General features: G+C 44.4%; 1 protein-coding gene across 1 annotated transcript in view; it reads right to left on the bottom strand.

Annotated features, from left to right (window-relative positions):
* The window catches only part of mtmr7b (myotubularin related protein 7b), a 128,261-nt gene that overhangs the window by 88,349 nt on the left and 22,188 nt on the right, over positions 1–17,724 (bottom strand). The gene's annotated exons all lie outside the window — the stretch shown is intronic.

Genomic DNA, 17,724 nt, shown 5'->3' with positions numbered 1-17,724 from the left:
ACAAGTGCCAGGCAATGACCGCCTTCAACAAGAGAGAATCTAACCATCTCCCCTTGACATTACCATCACTGAATCCCCCACCAACATCATCCTGGGGGTTACCGTTGACCAGAAACTTAACTGGACCAGCCACATAAATGCTGTGGATGCAAGGGTAGGTCAGAGGTTGGGAATTCGGCAGCAAGTAATTCACCCACCGATTCCCCAAAGCCTGTTTCTTTTTTATACTCTTTCATGGGATGTGGGCATCACTGGCAAGGCCAGCATTTGTTGCCCATCCCTAATTTCCCTCGAGAAAGAGGTGGTGAGCAGCCTCCTTGAACCGCTGCAGTCCATCTGGAGAGGGGACATCCACAGTGCAGTTAGGTAGGGAATTCCAGGATTTTGATCCTGCGACACAGAAGGAACGGATGGGATGTGACTTGGAGTGGAACTTGCATGGGAATATAGAACATAGGAACAGGAGTAGGCCATTAAGCCCATCGAGCCTGCCCAGCCATTCAATATGATCATGGCTGATCATCCACTTCAATGCCTTTTTCCCACACTATCCTCATATCCCCTTGTGTCACTTGTATTTAGAAATCTGTCAATCTCTGCTTTAAACATACTGAATGACTGAGCTTCCACAGCCCTCTGGGATAGAGAATTCCAAAGATTCACAACCCTCTGAGTGAAGAGGTTTCTCCTCATCTCTGTCCTAAGTGGCTTCCCACTTATTTTGAAATTGTGTCTCCTGGTTCTAGATTCCCCAACCAGGGAAACATCTTAGTTGCATCGACCCTGACTATCCCTTTAAGCATTTTGTAGGTTTCAATGAGATCACCTCTCATTCTTCAAAACTCTAGAGAATACAGGCCCAGTTTTCCCAATCTCTCCTCATAGGAAAATCCTGCCATCCTGGAACAAGTCTGGTGAACCTTCATTGCAATCCCTCTATGGTAATAATATCCTGCCTAAGGTAAGGGGGCCAAAACTGCACACTGTACTCCAAGTGCGATCTAACCAAGGTTCTATATAATTGAAGCAAGACTTTACTACTCCTGTACTCAAATCCTCTTGCGATAAAGGCTAACATACCATTAGCCTTCTTAATTGCTTGCTGCACCTGCATGTTAGCTTTCAGTGACTTATTGACAAGCAGATCCAGGTCTCTTTGTACATTTACACTTTCTAATCTCTTACCATTTAAGAAATACTCTGCAGATCTACTCCTCCTACCAAAGTGGATAACCTCACATTTTTCCACATTATATTCCATCTGCCACGTTCTTGCCTACTCACTAGTCTGTTCAAATCCCCTTGAAGCCGCTTGGCATCTTCCTCACAACATACAATCCCACCTAGTGGTGGTGTTCCCATGCGTCTGTATCCTTATTCTGCTAGGTGGAAGAGGTTGCGGGTTTGGAACGTGCTGTAGAAGGAGGCTTGGCGAGTTGCTGTAGTGCATCTTGCAGATGGTGCACACTGTTGCCACTGCGGGTCAGTGGTGGAGGGAGTGTATGTTTAATGTTCTGGAAGGGATGCTGATCAAGTGGGCTGCTTTGGCCAGGATGGTGCTGAGTTTCTTGAGTGTTGTTGGAGCTGTAATCATCCAGGCAAGTAGACAGTATTCCAACACGCTCCTGACTTGTGCCTTGTGTCATAGGAGTTTTTTTTTAAACTGGGAGGTCTGTGTGCCTTTAAGACCTGTTGCTATTTTCTGTGAACAGTGACTGAATGTTGACATTTGGTACTTGGAGTGCTGGCTGCAGGACAATTTGTATCTAAGCAACCAGAAAGGTTTGCAGCAGTCTTGTGATTTGGATAGATGGAGGCTTTCAGTTTCATTTTGGCAGTGTTGAAAAAGAGACCAGGGAAGCTGTGAGCAGTTAAAAGAGTTGCTGCTGAAGACTGGCCAGGAATAGCACCCAGAGAAAACTTTTTCTCTTGAAAAATAATTCCTGTATCAAGTAAAATTCTAATCTCTTCATGAAGTCAAAAGACCTTTGAAGGAATTGCAAATCTAATTTATGGGAGCTAAAACCCTTGTTGCCGTTTATGCCTGAAGAGAAGAAGAGACCCAGAGAAATTAGGAATTGTTACACTCTGTGGAGAAACACTGCTTTGGAGAAAGAAAGCCTGTGTCTTGGGTGTGGCAGGTTGCTGTTGCCTCCAGTCAAGAATCCCTGCCTCAAGAGTGAGTCTGTAGTTGCTGTACTCCGTGGAGAAGGCTCCTTTGCTGAAAGTAAATCCTGTTGCCTTTTGTATTATGGAAGTTCCTGAATTCACAACTAAGTTGCTGCAGATGAACTACCTTGAACGCTCAGCCACCACAGACTGCTCATTAATTTAACCTGGAGAGACATTGAGTGGCATCTGACTATTCAACTCTGGGACACCTCACCAATCCAGAAAATACTACCAGAAGATACAACCCAGTTATTTTATTATTCCTAAGAAGCTGCTGTAAAGTCAATATTTCCGTTTACGCCAGTGAACTGTTGGTAATAGAATGTATGTGTGTATGCATGAGGGTTAGGAAGATTGAGTTATAAGATCTTTTCATACATATAGATTCCTCTCATCATCATTTAAAACTTGGTTTGCTAATAAATAGTTAATTTTGTTGTTGTTTAAAAAAAACTGGTTTGGCGTGCCTTATTCTGAGGATAATAAAAGTGATTAATTTGGTTAGTTTTCCAGTAGGTGGGAAACTTTACGAATATGCTGTGACCTGTGGAGTAGTGGGACAGAATTAACAGTGCATTACTCCCACCTTGGTTGTAACACTTACAGATGGGGACAGGGTTTGGCAAGTCAGGAGGTGAGTTACTCGCCACAGAATTCCCAACCTCTCACCTGCTCTTCTAGCCACAGTATTTATATGACTGGTCTAGTTAAGTTTCTGGTCAAGGTAACCCCCAGGATTCAGCGATAGTAATGCTGTTGAATGTCAAAGAGAGATGGTTAGATTCTCTCTTACTGGAGATGGTCATCGCCAGGCACTTGTGTAGTGCGAATGTTACTTGAACTTATCAACCCAATTAGAATTAGAATTAGAACATTACAGCGCAGTACAGGCCCTTCGGCCCTCGATGTTGCGCCGACCTGTGAAACCATCTGACCTACACTATTCCATTTTCATCCATATGTCTATCCAATGACCACTTAAATGCCCTTAAAGTTGGCGAATCTACTACTGCTGCAGGCAGGGCGTTCCACACCCTTACTACTCTGAATGTTGTCCAGGTCTTGTTGGATATGAATGTGGACTGCTTCAGTATCTGAGGAGTCTTAAATGCTGATCACTGTGCAATCAGCGAACATCCCCACTTCTGACCTTATGATGGAGGGAAGGTCATTGATGAAGCAGCTGAAGATGGTTGCGCCTAGGACACTACCCTGGAGAACTCTGCAGTGATGTCCTGGGACTGAGATGATTGACCTCCAACAACCACAACCATCTTCCTTTCTTCTAGGTGTGAATCCAACCAGTGGGGAGCTTTCCCCGATTCCTATTGACTCCAGTTTTGATAGGGCTCCTTGATGCCATACTCAGTCACATGCTGCCTTGATGTCAAGAGCAGTCACTCTCACCTCACTTCTAGAGTTCAGCTCTTTTGTCCATCTTTGGACCAAGACTGTAATGAGGTCAGGAGCTGAGTTGCCCTGACGGAATCCAAACTGAGCATCAATGAGCAGGTTATTGCTGTCAAGTGCCGCTGAATGACATTGTTGACAACCCCTTCCATCACTTAGTTGGTGATCGAAAGTAGATTGCCAGGATGGTAATTGGCTGCATTAGATTTGTCCTGCTTTTTGTGTACAGGACATACCTGGGCAATTTTCCACATTGCCGGTTAGATGCCAGAGTTGTAGCTGTACTGGAACAGCTTGGTTAGGGGCACAACTAGTTCCGCAGCACAAGTCTTCAGTACTATTGCCGGAATGTTGTCAGGGCCCATAGCCTTTGCAGTATCCAGTGCCTTCAGCCATTTCCTGAGGTCACGCGGAGTGAATTGGATTGGCTGAGGACTGGCATCTGTGAGGCTGGGGACCTCAGGAGGAGCCAAGATGGATCATCCACCCAGCACTTCTGGCTGAAGATGGATGCAAATACTTCAGCTTTGTCTTTTGCACCGATATGCTGGGCTCCCCCACAGTTAGCGGGGAAGATATTTGTGGAGCCTCTTCCTCCTGTTACTTGTTTAATTGTCCACCACCATTCATGACTGGATGTGGCAGGACTGCAGAGCTTGGATCTGATCTGTTGGTTGTGGGATCGCTTCATCCTGCCTATCGCATGCTGCTTCCGCTGTTTGGCATGTAAGTAGTCCTGTGTTGTAGCTTCACCAGGCTGCCACTGCATTTTTGAGGTATGCCTGGTGCTGCTCCTGGCATGTCCTTCTGCACTCTTCCTTGAACTAGGGTTGGTCCCCTGGCTTGATGGTAATGGTGGAGTCGGAAATATGCCAGGCCATGAGGTTACTGATTATGGTTGAATACAATTCTGCTGCTGCTGATGGCCCACATTGCCTCATGGATGCCCAGTTTTGAGTTGCTAAATCTGTTCAAAATCTATCCCATTTAGCACGGTGGTATTGCCACACAACACGATGGAGGGTATCCTCAATGTGAAGGCGGGACTTCGTCTCCATAAGGACTGTGCGGTGGTCACTTCTACCAATACTGTCATAGACAGAAGCATCTGCGACAGGCAGATTGGTGAGGAGGTCAAGTAGGTTTTTCCCTCTTGTTGGTTCCCTCACCCCCTGCCGCAGACCCAGTCTAGCAGCTATTTCCTTCAGGACTCAGCTAGCTCGGTCAGTTGTGATGCTACCGAGCCACTCTTACTGATGGACATTGAAGTCCCCCACCCAGAGTACATTCTGTGCCCTTGCTACCCTCAGTGCTTCTTCCAATTGTTGTTCAACATGGAGGATTACTGACTCATCAGCTGGGGGGCGGAAACAGTAGGTGGTAATCAGTAGGAGGTTTCCTTGTCCATGTTTGACCTGATGCCATGAGACTTCATGGGTCCAGAGTCAATATTGTGGACTCTCAGGGCAACTCCCTCCCGACTGTATACCACTGTGCCGCCACCTCTAGTGGGTTTGTCCTGCTGATGGGACAGGACATACCCAGGGATGGTGAAGGTGGTGTCTGGGACATAGACTTTTTTTTATTCATTCATGGGATGTGGGCATCGCTGGCTAGGACAGCATTTATTGCCCATCCATAATTGCCCCCGAGGTGGTGATGGTGAGCCACCTTCTTAAAATCATAGAAATTCTATGGCACAGAAAGAGGCCACTTGGCCCATCGTGCCTATGCCATTGAAAAATGTTCTACCCGTTCTAATCCCCTCTTCCAGCTTTTATAGAATCAAAGAAGGTTTACACCCTACCACTGAACCGCTGCAATCCATGTGGGGGTAGGTACACCCACAGTGCTGTTAGGAAGGGAGTTCCAGGGTTTTGACCCAGCGACAGTGAAGCAACGGCGATATAGTTCCAAGTAAGGATGCTGTGTGGCTTGGAGGGGAACTTGCAGGTGGTGGTGTTCCCATGCATCTGCTGCCCTTGTCCTTCTAGGTGGTAGAGTTTGTGGGTTTGGAAGGTGCTAAGAAACCTTGCTGCAGTGCATCTTGTAGATGGTACACACTGCTGCCACTGTGCATCGGTGGTGGAGGGAGTGAATGTTTGTTGATGGGGTGCCAATCAAGCGGGCTGCTTTGTCCTGGATGGTGTTGAGCTTCTTGAGTGTTGTTGGAGCTGCACCCTTCCAGGCAGTGGGACAGTATTCCATCGCACTCCTGACTTGTGCCTTGTAGATGGTGGACAGGCTTTGGGGAGTCAGGAGGCGAGTTATTCATCGCAGGATTCGTAGCCTCTGAACTGCTTTTACAGCCATGGTATTTATATGGCTACTCCAGTTCAGTTTCTGGTGAATAGTAACCCCCAGGATGTTGACAGTGGGGGATTCAATGATCGTAATGCCATTGAATGTCAAGGGGTGATGATTAGATTCTCTCTTGTTTGAGATGGTCATTGCCTGGCACTTTTGTGTCGCGAATGTTACTTGCCATTTATCAGCCCCAGCCTGGATATTGTCCAGGTCTTGCTGCACTTCTACACGGATTGCTTCAGTATCTGAGAAGTCACGAATGGTGCTGAACATTGTGCAATCATCTGTAAGGTATGATTCCGTGAGTATGACTATGCCAGGCTGTTGCTTGACTAGTCTGTGGGACAATTCTCCCAATTTTGGCACAAGACCCCAGATGTTAGTAAGGAGGACTTTGCAGGGTCGACAGGGCTGAGTTTGCCATTGTCATTTCCAGTGCCTAGGTCGATGCCGGGTGGTGCGTTCGATTTTATTCCTTTTCTTAGACTTCGTAGCGGTTTGATACAACTTGCTAGGCTATTTCAGGGCATTTAAGAGTCAACCACATTGCTGTGGATCTGGAGTCATATGTCGGCCAAACCAGAAAAAAACGGCAGATTTCTTTCCTTAAAAAGGACATCAGTGAACCAGATGGGTTTTTACAACAATCGACAATGGTTTCATGGCCACCATTAGACTAGCTTTTTAATTCCAAATTTCACCATCCGCCATGCTGGGATTCGAACCTATGTCCCCAGAGCATTAGCCTCGGCCTCTGGATTACTGATGAAAGGTCACAGACCTGAAACGTTAACTTTGCTACTCTCTCCACAGATGCTGCCAGACCAGCTGAGTATTTCCAGCACTTTTTGTTTTTGCCTCTGGATTACTAGTCCAGTGACATTACCACTACACCACCACCTTCCCCCATTTGATATAAAGAAACCAATGTACAGGAGTAATAACAATTTAGTAACATAATGGCCCAGATTTTGCCTAGCTATGATGGCGAAATTGTCAGCATTTGCCACCTGTGAAACTGACAGCAACTTCTGGCATCCACACACGTGCAGTTAACTGTAGAAATCTAGAAGTCACAGTCAGTGATTACCCCGTTCTTCCCAGGGTGCGCTGTCAAAGCCCTCGCAGATAGTAATCAATTAGGAATCACTGAATTGATGTCAACTTCCACTTCTTACGGTAGTATTCTTGCTGTAAATATCCTTGCAAAAGTTATGTCTTGTTGAATGAGATGTAACTGGGTTTTTAATGGCAGACAAAGTCTTAATTAGTTCTGAACCACCTCCCTGGCCCTGACAAACTAGTTTTATATTTGTGGCATGTTAAATTTCTCCATTCATGATCAAAATTCCATTGATTTTTAGATTTTTTAAGTTTATGATATTTCAACTTCTACCTTAATTCTACTTGTATGTCCCAATCTTAATTTAACTTGCTGTAAAAGTATAAAAAGTGAATGATAAAACCTGCCTGTTACATCCTAGTTTGCAGTTCATGAGAATTCTTCAATATGACTAGCAGCATAGACTGCTTGATGACATCACGGTTGCTGGACACCAGAGATCCCCTATAGCTGACGGCAGAATGAAATTAACTTCGGGAAAGGTGAAATCCATGCCACAGAGCTCAGTAGATCTTTGTGGACAGTTTTCTTCGCGGTCAGCAGTGAACACCATCACTTCATCAATCTGGGCCAATCTCACAGTTCAGTAATAAATAACTCCAGCTTCGTTTCATAAGTTTAAGGCACCATCTGAATGTATTGATATGATCATACCCTAATAATCAACCAATATTATCCATTATACTCGATATTCCATTCTATACTCCATTCCGAAATTGTAAGTTTTGGCAGAAAATGTGTGTCCCAGTGATGAAAACAGACAATGCAGAGTTGAGGGAGAATTACTGGAAACAGAATACTGTAAGGCAAAACTGCAAAATTATTCACTACAATAATGACCTCTTGTCTTCTACAGTACTACTTTTGTTTTCTAAAGCTGTGTTTCACACCACAAATTCATTTAATCCCCATACTTTATGTTCTCAATCTTAATCACAATGAAAATTTATATAACAGTGTATAGTCTAGCACTCACCATTGCTACTAGGCAATGCTATTTGCATACTATGCAAACACTTAATTCAAGCTCATCTTTGTATGCAACTTTTATTTGACGTTGTAACCAACCAAAAGTACTGACGGCACGTTGCAAATGCCTCATTTTTACACAACTTACTCCACCAATTTTAAAAACCTGCAAAACTGGCAAATTTCACATTGCATTGCTCATGGTAAATTGTACTATATATTTTTTTCTTATTAAATAATCAATATACCATGAAATACATAGTCTGACTTTTTAGACCCCAACAGGCAGGCATGAAATTTCATGCTGACAACCAGCATGCCGGTTCCACGGCTCCATCCCATTTCCTGGGCATTTTCCCAGAGGGCGGGATGGGGGGGGGGGGGGGGGGGGGTGGTCAGCAGAGCTACCCGCCCACAAGCAGCGGGTAACTGATTCAACTGGTTAAAAGCCAATTAAGGCCTATTGTCAGGTCAACTGGAATTTTCCAGTCGGCCTCCAGGTTCTCAGAGGCGAGGGGGAACAGGGCAGCTGCCTGGAGGTAACCTCCCAGTGGCAGACCAGGAGGCCTGCACTCCAGGGAGACTTAAGAGCCCGCTTTGCCTGCCTGGCATCAGCTGCAGGCCGCCCTGTGAAAGACTTTCCCGTCCACAATAGTGGCCCAGCTGCTGAGGGGATATTTTTTATTTTAAATTTTAATAAGTTGGTGAGCACCTCCATCTTGGGGCGCCCTCTCTCTCACTTATCTGAAAAGGCCAGCTTCTGAGCCATCGAGTCTCTTATTGGCCCTCCAGCTTCGAAAGCCCATGCGCCATCCTTATTTGGACAGCGAAGCCACCCTCTGGTCACTAATTGGCCAACTCAAGGAAAATCACAGATGAGTGACTGTTCCCCACACAAGTCTGGGCTTCTAACCCCCATTTAAACCTGACAGTGGACTCCTGAAGCCTGTGGGAAAATTCCTGCCCAATGTCTTATTCTGCACCTAAGGCACAGCTGTGTTCTTCTACCTGCCGTATCATTTTAAGATTGCACAGTCTAACTGGTTCCTCTCTTTCTCTTTTTTTTAAAATAAACTTTTAATATTAGAACTATAATGGACTTACGTAGATAAGAAGACCACCAGATGCCAAAAATCAACGGTCCGGTGAATGCACTCTCACTAAGACCAACAGAAGTGCAGCAGAAGGCTCGTGATTTCAATATGCTGGGTCCCAGCCATCCTCACCAATTTCCATGAGCCTTGTTTAAGATTGAAACTCTCCACCCCAAATAAGGTCACTTACATTAAAAGAGACAAGGGCAGGGAGAGGGAAGCCCAGGTATGGAGTTTTCTCAGTCCTGGCCTGTTGAAACAGCAACAGTGCCCAGTGAAAGGATGCCTACCAAAGGCTGCAAGATAAGGACCAGCTGGGATGCACGCCTTGTTTTGTGACTTGGAAACCCCCCAACACCAAAAGAAATGTTCTTTCCATGCACTCTTGTGTCATGTTCTGGATGGGTGGGGGGGTTGAGGGTGGAGGGGGGGGGGGGGGGTGGTAACACTTGTTTTTATATTCTTTCATGGGATGCGGGCATCGCTGGCAAGCACAGCATTTGTTACCCATTGCTAATTGCCCTCGACAATTGAGTGGCTTGCTAGGCCATTTCAGAAGGCAGTTAAGAATCAACCACTGAACCCCAAAGCAGGCAACTTCTGGCAGAATTACCAACCTCTCCAGTCAGGCAGGCAACCGAGGTGTACCCATAGTTGCACAGCATTAAATGAGATGACCTCTCCTTGACACCAGATGTCAGACCTGTAGTTTTTTGGTGTCACAAGCACAGAAAATAAAACTGCAACTTAAAACTTAATAGTAATATCAATTGTCTTGCGTTCCTACTTCACAAAAGCAAGTAATAAAGTTAGAAATAGATTTCAGTTGTCCACTGTTCTTTATAAACATAACTGCAATTTTACAGCACATAAACCTTCCCCTTCCCTTTGGTCTGATTGCCATTTTGGGGATTCAATAACAACATTTTGGCTAAACATGGAAAAAAGTACATCCTTTTAAAATTGACTATAAAAATAACTATTTATTGAAGGTGCATTCCACCATACTTGAAAAGAAATGGTTTTACAACTGTTCAGAGCATTGGAGCACTACATAACACACTGCAAACCCATCCCACCATCCTGCTGATATCTTGGCTGTACTTCCTGTAAGAGATGCCAAGTGCACTTCCACAGGGAGAGTAGAGGAAAAATAAAGATACAATAATGTGCAGGACATTTGTATACTTTGAGCCAGCTAGCTCACAGAAGAACCTCGGACAGCAGGTTACCCACAAGTAATACATGGTCGTTTAGGACAAGCAGAAGGTGAAGCGATGCTGTACAAGCAAGCTGGATTTCAAAAATTGTGAATTTTTAAAATTAGACAAGAAATACTATATTAGTTTAGAAAATGCCTTTCCAATTCCATAGAATTAACTATAAAAATAGCTACACTCTAAAACGGCCATCAGGATGAAAAAAAGGTGCAGTTGCTTTTGTGACCCAATAGGGAATAGATTTTTCTCATTTTGTGGACTGACAGATTGGATTGAATACAAGAAACTTTGGAAACACAATAAGTCAATCCCACATACCACCCAAGGAGTTCATTCTTTGTGAAGCAAAACCATGCTATGTTCTAATCGACTGTTTTTGTTAAAAGCTACGCTTTTCAGATGGCGTTTTAAGTGTAAATGTTGATTTCTCAAAATGTATCCTCAGAACAAGAATACCATCTGCTCTTTCCCATAATATGAAAGGCAGATACAGTCCGCATGAATAGTATAAAACACGGGGCAGTCTAAGAAATAACAATACATCACAGCTTTCAGCAAAGGAAAATAAATAATCTGCAAGCAGGTTAGTTATAAGTGCAAAGGTTTTTTTTCTTACCTAGGCAACCGACGAGGAGTTATTTGTGCAAGTACAGATAGATATCATCTCACTTGTACAGCATAACCTCGCACTTCTTTATGCTCATCAAAAATTAGATATATTATTAGCACTGGAGAGAATAGATTTCCACTTTTTTCTAAACAAGGGCCAGAATCAAGCAGTTTAGGTTCAGTACAGTACAAGCAAAATACAGGATAAAGCTCTTCTTACACTGTTCCAACAAAGTGTCAAACCCATAACCCCGTCCCGTACCAGTGTCATTTTTCTGTTTCCCACACCAGCCACTGTTATGTTGTCTTTGGGTGAGATTTTCAACGACGTGCTATGAATTCATGCTCATTAGAAACTAGGTCAAACTGCATACTTATTCCGCTTCGGTCCTTCAAAGCCGACAAACAGAATTTCACTTTAGTTTGGGCTTCATTCAAACTCCTTTGGTCTGAGTGAGATTGCCAATTCTGGGCTACATTTTCCTCAGTTCAATAACTGTAAATCGACAAAAGAGATTTCAGTAAAAAAAAAATGTAATGCTAGTAGAATGGGATACATTTTGGGAAGAAGAGTAAGAATAGGACATTTATACACTAATTGGTAAAACTTTGAAAGGAGTAAAGAAAAAGTAAAGTGGTGGTCTAGCAGGAAATAATCTATGTTGATCATAATCCGACAGCTTCCTGCAGTCCTCCCACAACCTGCAGTCTGTAAAGCCTTAGTTTCCTGACATCTAATTGCTACCTTTTGATGTATCACATCTTGACTCTCCTACCCTTTTCAACTCTGGTGGTAGCCCGTGGCTACTGGCCTTGGCACTTCATGTACATTTCTCAATGTAAATAATTCTGCTACCAAATTCTTCAGAACCTGACAGTATAATGTGCATCGGAGCCAGCATTTGTATCTATTGTTGATATACAATTCTTACATAGGTAAGTACACTGTGGCCAGGTTATAGTGTTTGGGCATCTTATCCATCACAGATTCTTCTGAAACTTAAAATATCATATAAGCATGTACAGGCAAATACACAACATATACATGCCTATGCACGTGCTCTGCTATTCCATTTTTCACTTAAAGCCAAAGTGCCCAATTGTGCTGCCCAGTATAATCTGAACTGAGTGGCTGTTGTAAGTGAGAAAGCATTATGTAATGCTCCCTGCTGCCATATGCAGGTTAGTATAACAAGGATATTTTAAGCAGTAGAGAAATTAGATTTTTATCCCAACATTCTGTCAGATTCAAACACAGGTCACAGCGGAGAAAGCGTGGTGCATTGATGCACTCAGTCATCTAAAAGAAAAGAAAGAAACTTGATTTATATAGCGCCTTTCACAACCTCAGGACTTCCCAAAACAGCTTACAGCCAATGAAATACTTAAGTGTAGTCACTGTTGTAATGTAGAATACAAAGCAGCAATATGAGCACAGTAAGGTCTTGCATACAGCAGATAATCTGTTTTTTGGTGATGTTGGTTTATGAATACATATTGGTCAGGACATTTGGGTAAATTCCCCACTCTTCTTCAAAATAGGAGATGTGGGATGACCTGAGTGGGCAGACTGGGTTTAGCATCTCATCTGTGTCAGAGTAAATTTTGTGCTCAAGTCTCTGGTGTGAGACATGAACCCAAAGCGCTTCTGACTCAGAGGTTGAGAGTGATACCACTGATCCAAAGCTGGCACCTAACTTCTACTCCATAAGTTCTTTCTTTCTGTTTTATCAAAGAGTTCCTGTGAAAGTATTTAAAGAGGAGGTAGATAGATTTTTGAAATATTGGGGAGTTGAGGGCTATGAGGAGCTGGCACGAAATAGGAGTTGAGGTCTGGGACAGATCAGCCATGATCTTATTGAACGGCGGAGCAAGCTTGAGGGGCCGAATGGCCTACTCCTGCTCCTATTTCTTATGTTCATAGCAGCAGATGAAAATCACTGTACAACTTTCCAGGGACTGATTCTGATGATATCCAAAAAGGACTATTGCCCTCTGGAACACACCCTGTAATACAACAAAAAACAAAAAAACAGCATGGAATGTTATGTCAGACTCAAAATATCAGATGTAAATATATACATAAGATAACATTGGATTTTTTAGTGTCTCTTTACCAGATCTTAATCATGAATTCGAACAATATCTACTTACACTGCATGTTTCTTCAGCATCCCTGTTAACAAGCAATACCTAATGTTGATTTTAATAAAGCAATATCTTTTGCACTAATCATTTGATATCTTTTCCCAAGTCATCATAAAACGATATATATGGTTGGAAGGCACAGATATGGGAGAGAAGGCAGGCCTCCAAGGCAGATATATATAAAAGAGAAGGAAATCTGAGGTGTAAGGCAAGGAGAGAGGATTTCCCAGACTTGTTCAGGAGGGAAACTGAGACAGATAGAGTGGAAGGAGGGAACCCAAAGCAGGCACAGGAGGGGGATTGGATGCATTCCTCTCAGGAACAAGGAAGAAGGAACTCTAAAACAGGCACAGGGTCAGAAGGTGGGGTGGGGGGAGAGCACGATAATGTAAGGCAGGCACAAAGGTGAAAAAAATGTGAAGGTATACAGGGGGGTGGGAAAAGAAAGAAGAAATACAAATCAATGGAAATTAATGAGCCAAAACTATTCTCTATTTCTCTGAATAATTTAAATCCCAAGATACAAATGAATTCTTGTGCTACGCTATCTTCCAGGGTTGCACACACCACAGTCTCACAAATCACGATTGTTTATTCGATTTAGATCCTTGCAATTACTCCAAGATCCTCCGAACGACAACAACTTATTTTTATATCATGCCTGTAACGTAATAAAATATTCCAAGGCACTTCACAGGAATATTATCAAACAAAGTGCGATACCGAGTCACAAAAGGAGATATTAGGTCAGATGACCAAAAGCTTGGTCAAAGAGGTAGGTTGTAAGGAGAGTCTTAAAAGAGGAAAGTAAGGTGGAGAGGCGGAGAGGTGTGGGGAGGATATTCCAGTGCTTTTGAGCCTAGGAAACTGAAGGCGCAGACACCAAAGGTGGAGTGATTAAAATCAGTGATGCACAAGGAGGCCTGAATTAGAGGAGTGTAGATATCTCAGAGGAGATCACAGAGATAGGGAGGGGTGAAGCACTGGAGGGAGCTGAAAAAAAGGGCGAGAATTTAAAAATCAAAATGGTGTTTGACCAGGAGCCAATGTAGGTCAGCGAGCGCAGGGATGATAGAGGAAAGGGACTTGGTGCGCATTAAGACACGGGCAGCAAAGTTTTGGATGACCTCACGTTTATGGAGAGTAGAATGTGGGAGACCAGCCAGGAGCTCATTGGAATTGTCAAGTCTAGAGGTAACGACGGCATGAATGAGGGCTTCAGCAGCAGATGAGCTGAAACAAGGGCGAAGTCGGATGATGATGCTAAAATCAGGGTCAAATGCAACACTTAGGTTGCAAACAGACTTGCTTAATCTCAGATTGTTGCCAGGAAGAGGGATAGAATCGGTAGCTAGGGAATGGAATTTGCAACAGGGACTGAAAACAATGGTTTCAGTCTTCCCAAATATTTAATTGGAGCAAACTTCTGCTCATCTAGTACTGGATGTTGGATAAGCAATCTGATAATTTAGCAACAGTGGCGGAGTTGAGGGAAGTGGTGGTGAGGTGGTGGTGGCGGCGAGGTGGTGGTGGTGGCGGCGAGGAGGAGGCGGCGGCGAGGTGGTGGCGGCGGCGGCGAGGAGGAGGCGGTGAGGTAGTGAGGTGGTGGAGTGGTGGTGGTGAGGTGAAGTGGTGGTGAGGTGAAGTGGTGGTGAGGTGAAGCAGAGCGCTATCAGCATACATGTGAAAGCTAATGCTGTGCTTTCGAATGATGTCGCCGAGGGGCAGCACGTAGATGAGAAATAGGAAAGAGCCAAGGACAAATCCTGGGGGGACACCAGGGTAACGTGCGGGAGCAGAAAGAGTAACCATTGCAAGTGATTCTCTGGATCCAATTAGATAGCTAAGAATTAAACCAGGGGAGAGTAGTTCCAACCAGCTGGACGACAGTGGAGAGGCTTTTGAGGAGGACTGTGTGGTCAACCATGTCAAAGGCTGCCGACAGACAGAGAAGGACAAGGAGGGAATGCTTATATTTGTCACAGTCACATAGGATGTCATTTGTGACTTTGATGAGAGCTTTTTCAGTATTCTGGCAGGGACGGAAACCTGATTGGTGGGATTCAAACATGGAGGTCTGGAAAAGATGGGAACAGATTTGGGAGACAACACGTTCAAGGACAAATAAAAGCAAAATACTGCAGATGCTGGAAATCTGAAACAAAAACCGAAAGTTCTGGAACTACTCAACAGGTCTGGCAGCATCTGTGGAGACAGAAGCAGAGTTAATGTTTCAGGTCAGTGACCCTTCTTCAAAACTGGCAAAGATTCAAGGACTTGGGAAAGGTTTACGGCAGTTTACAAGGGCGGTAGAGTCAAGGGTTGGTTTTATGACGGAGGGGTAATGAGGGCTGATTTAAAAGGAGAGGGGGACAACGCTTGAAAAGAGGCAGCCACTTACAATTTCAGCTAAGATGGGAACCAGGAGGGGAAGTTGGGTGATCAGCAGTTCAGTGGGAACAGGATCGAGGGAACAGGAGGTAGGTCTCATGGATAAGATGAGCTCAGAGAGGGCATGAAGGGAGATAGCAGAGAAACTAGAGAATGATGCAACTTCAGGGCTGGGGCAGGGGGTAGCATTATAGGAAGTTTAGCCAGGTGGGCTAGTGGAACGGAGGGATGCAACATAGAAAGCTGATCTTGATTTTAGTGACAAAGAAGTCCATGAGCTCCTCACACATCTTATTGGAGGTGAGGGTTGAGAGGACAGGGGAAAGGGGTTTAAGAAGACTGTTTTCTGTCAAGAAAAGAAGCCGGGGCTTTTTGCATTCGAGGATGATCCTGGAATAGTGAACAGTTTTAGCAGACAACAGTAGGACCAGATAATGTTTTAAGTGGTCCAGCCAGATCTAGCGGTGGATGGCTAAACCTGTTGTCGCCATATCCTTTCAAGTCTGAGGCCCTTGGATTTAAGGCAGCCGAGATGAGGGCCCTACCAGGGGAACAGCCAGGGTGAGAGACACTGATCATTTTACTGGGGACTCCAGCATCAAAGGCGGAGGTGAGAATGTGGTTGAGAAAATCAGTAGCTCCAGAAATGCTGCAGCAAAGAGAGGGCCAAAGGCTAGAAAGTTAACATTTTGAAAGTGCAGTTATAAGTGAATAGGGGGAATAGTTTTTCCAGGGATGGATTCAGAATGAAGTAGGGTTAGGACACGGAAGGAAGAAGGTGGAGAGTGATAAGCAAGTGATTAGAGATGGCCTTATCTGTAATTGATACGATGGGACTAGGAAGACCACTTGAGAGGTCAAGGTCAAGATGGTGGCTGTGAATATGGGTTGGGGAGTTTACATGGAGGGAGAGATTTAAGGAGGATAAAAGGGCAGTGAACTTAGAGAAAGAAAGAAAATGCTGAGTTGAGACAGAGATTGAAATCACCGAGGAGGAGAAATCGCTCCGTGCAGAGGCTGAGGGAGGAAAGCAGTGAAGATATCTCAGTGATAAAATTATCATACTTGGGAGGGCAGTAGAGACCGATGACTTTGAAGGAGAGGTGAGGGGGTGGAACAAGGAGAGATGCTCAAGAGGAGGAGAAAGTACCAGAGGAGTCAGGCCAAGGTGTGATCTGGTGATAAGTGCCACCCTGCCACCGGGATGGCCTTGGCAGGGCAAGTGGTGAAAAATGTATCCAAGGTGGGGAGGCTTCATTAAGTGGCAAGGTATCATCACCCCTCAGCTAGATTTCTATTAAGGCCATGATGTCGATGCAATCATCTACAATAAGTCCGTGGATGGCAAGGGCCTTGTTCACAAGTGAACAGACATTAAGGAGGAAGATGCATAAAGGGTGGTGAGAGCGATCCGCTGGCAGAATCCACAGGATCAGCAGTGGGAGGGGTGAGTTGGAAGGTCGAGGAGTACCAAAGGGTTGGGGTAGGGAATTGAGAGGGCAGAGTATCTGAGAGCGGAGAAGTGAAAGGAGTCATGACAATAGAAGAGAGCGATAAAAAGATAAGCAGTTAAAGAGAAAGAGCAATAGTGGAAATAGAGTGATGGCCTTCGGTCCAGAGCAGCCAAAATGCACATGCGAATGGACTCAGGGAAAGCTTATTACATAGGTCTAGTTACATAAAAATTATGGTCCATAAAAACATGATAGTAAACAGGAAATAGATGGAGATAATAGGAATGAGTCCAGAGTTAAAGTTGGAGGTCCCACGGTGGAATAATGAAGACTTAGGTAGGGTGGAATCAGCATGGAGCATCAACAAGCTGTTGTCCCAGTTTGCAGACAGGTGTATAGAGTGAAGTCCAGAAGCTGTTTAAGGGTAGAGTGTCGGAGGATACATTGAAGGAGGTATTTTCATAGGAACGAAGATGCAGGAGGTGTATAGAGTCAGTTGTAGGATAAAAAAAAAATAATGGCAAAGTTGGAGGACAACATAAAATCCAGAAGCAGCAGAGGTTTGTTCTTCAGCCCAGGCGATTGATATCTGGACCAGGACCCGCAGTAGTCAGTCACAGGCTCAGTGGAGCTCACCATACAAACACTTAAGGAGATCAGACAGAGCAGCAAAGCACAGCGGGAGACAGGAATATTTAAAAACAGCACAGGAAACACTGGCAGCGGCAAATCAGCAGACACCTGCAGCAGGGGTGGTGATGGAACTGGTTGGAGACTGACCAAAGCAGCCGAGGAGTTAAAGCAAGGGAGACAGCCTCCTGCAAAAT

The sequence above is a fragment of the Heterodontus francisci genome, chromosome 1 (genome assembly GCF_036365525.1).
Source record: "Heterodontus francisci isolate sHetFra1 chromosome 1, sHetFra1.hap1, whole genome shotgun sequence".
Classification (NCBI taxonomy): domain Eukaryota; kingdom Metazoa; phylum Chordata; class Chondrichthyes; order Heterodontiformes; family Heterodontidae; genus Heterodontus; species Heterodontus francisci.
Note: the sequence above shows the minus strand (reverse complement) of the source record. Positions and strands in the feature narration are given on the sequence as shown.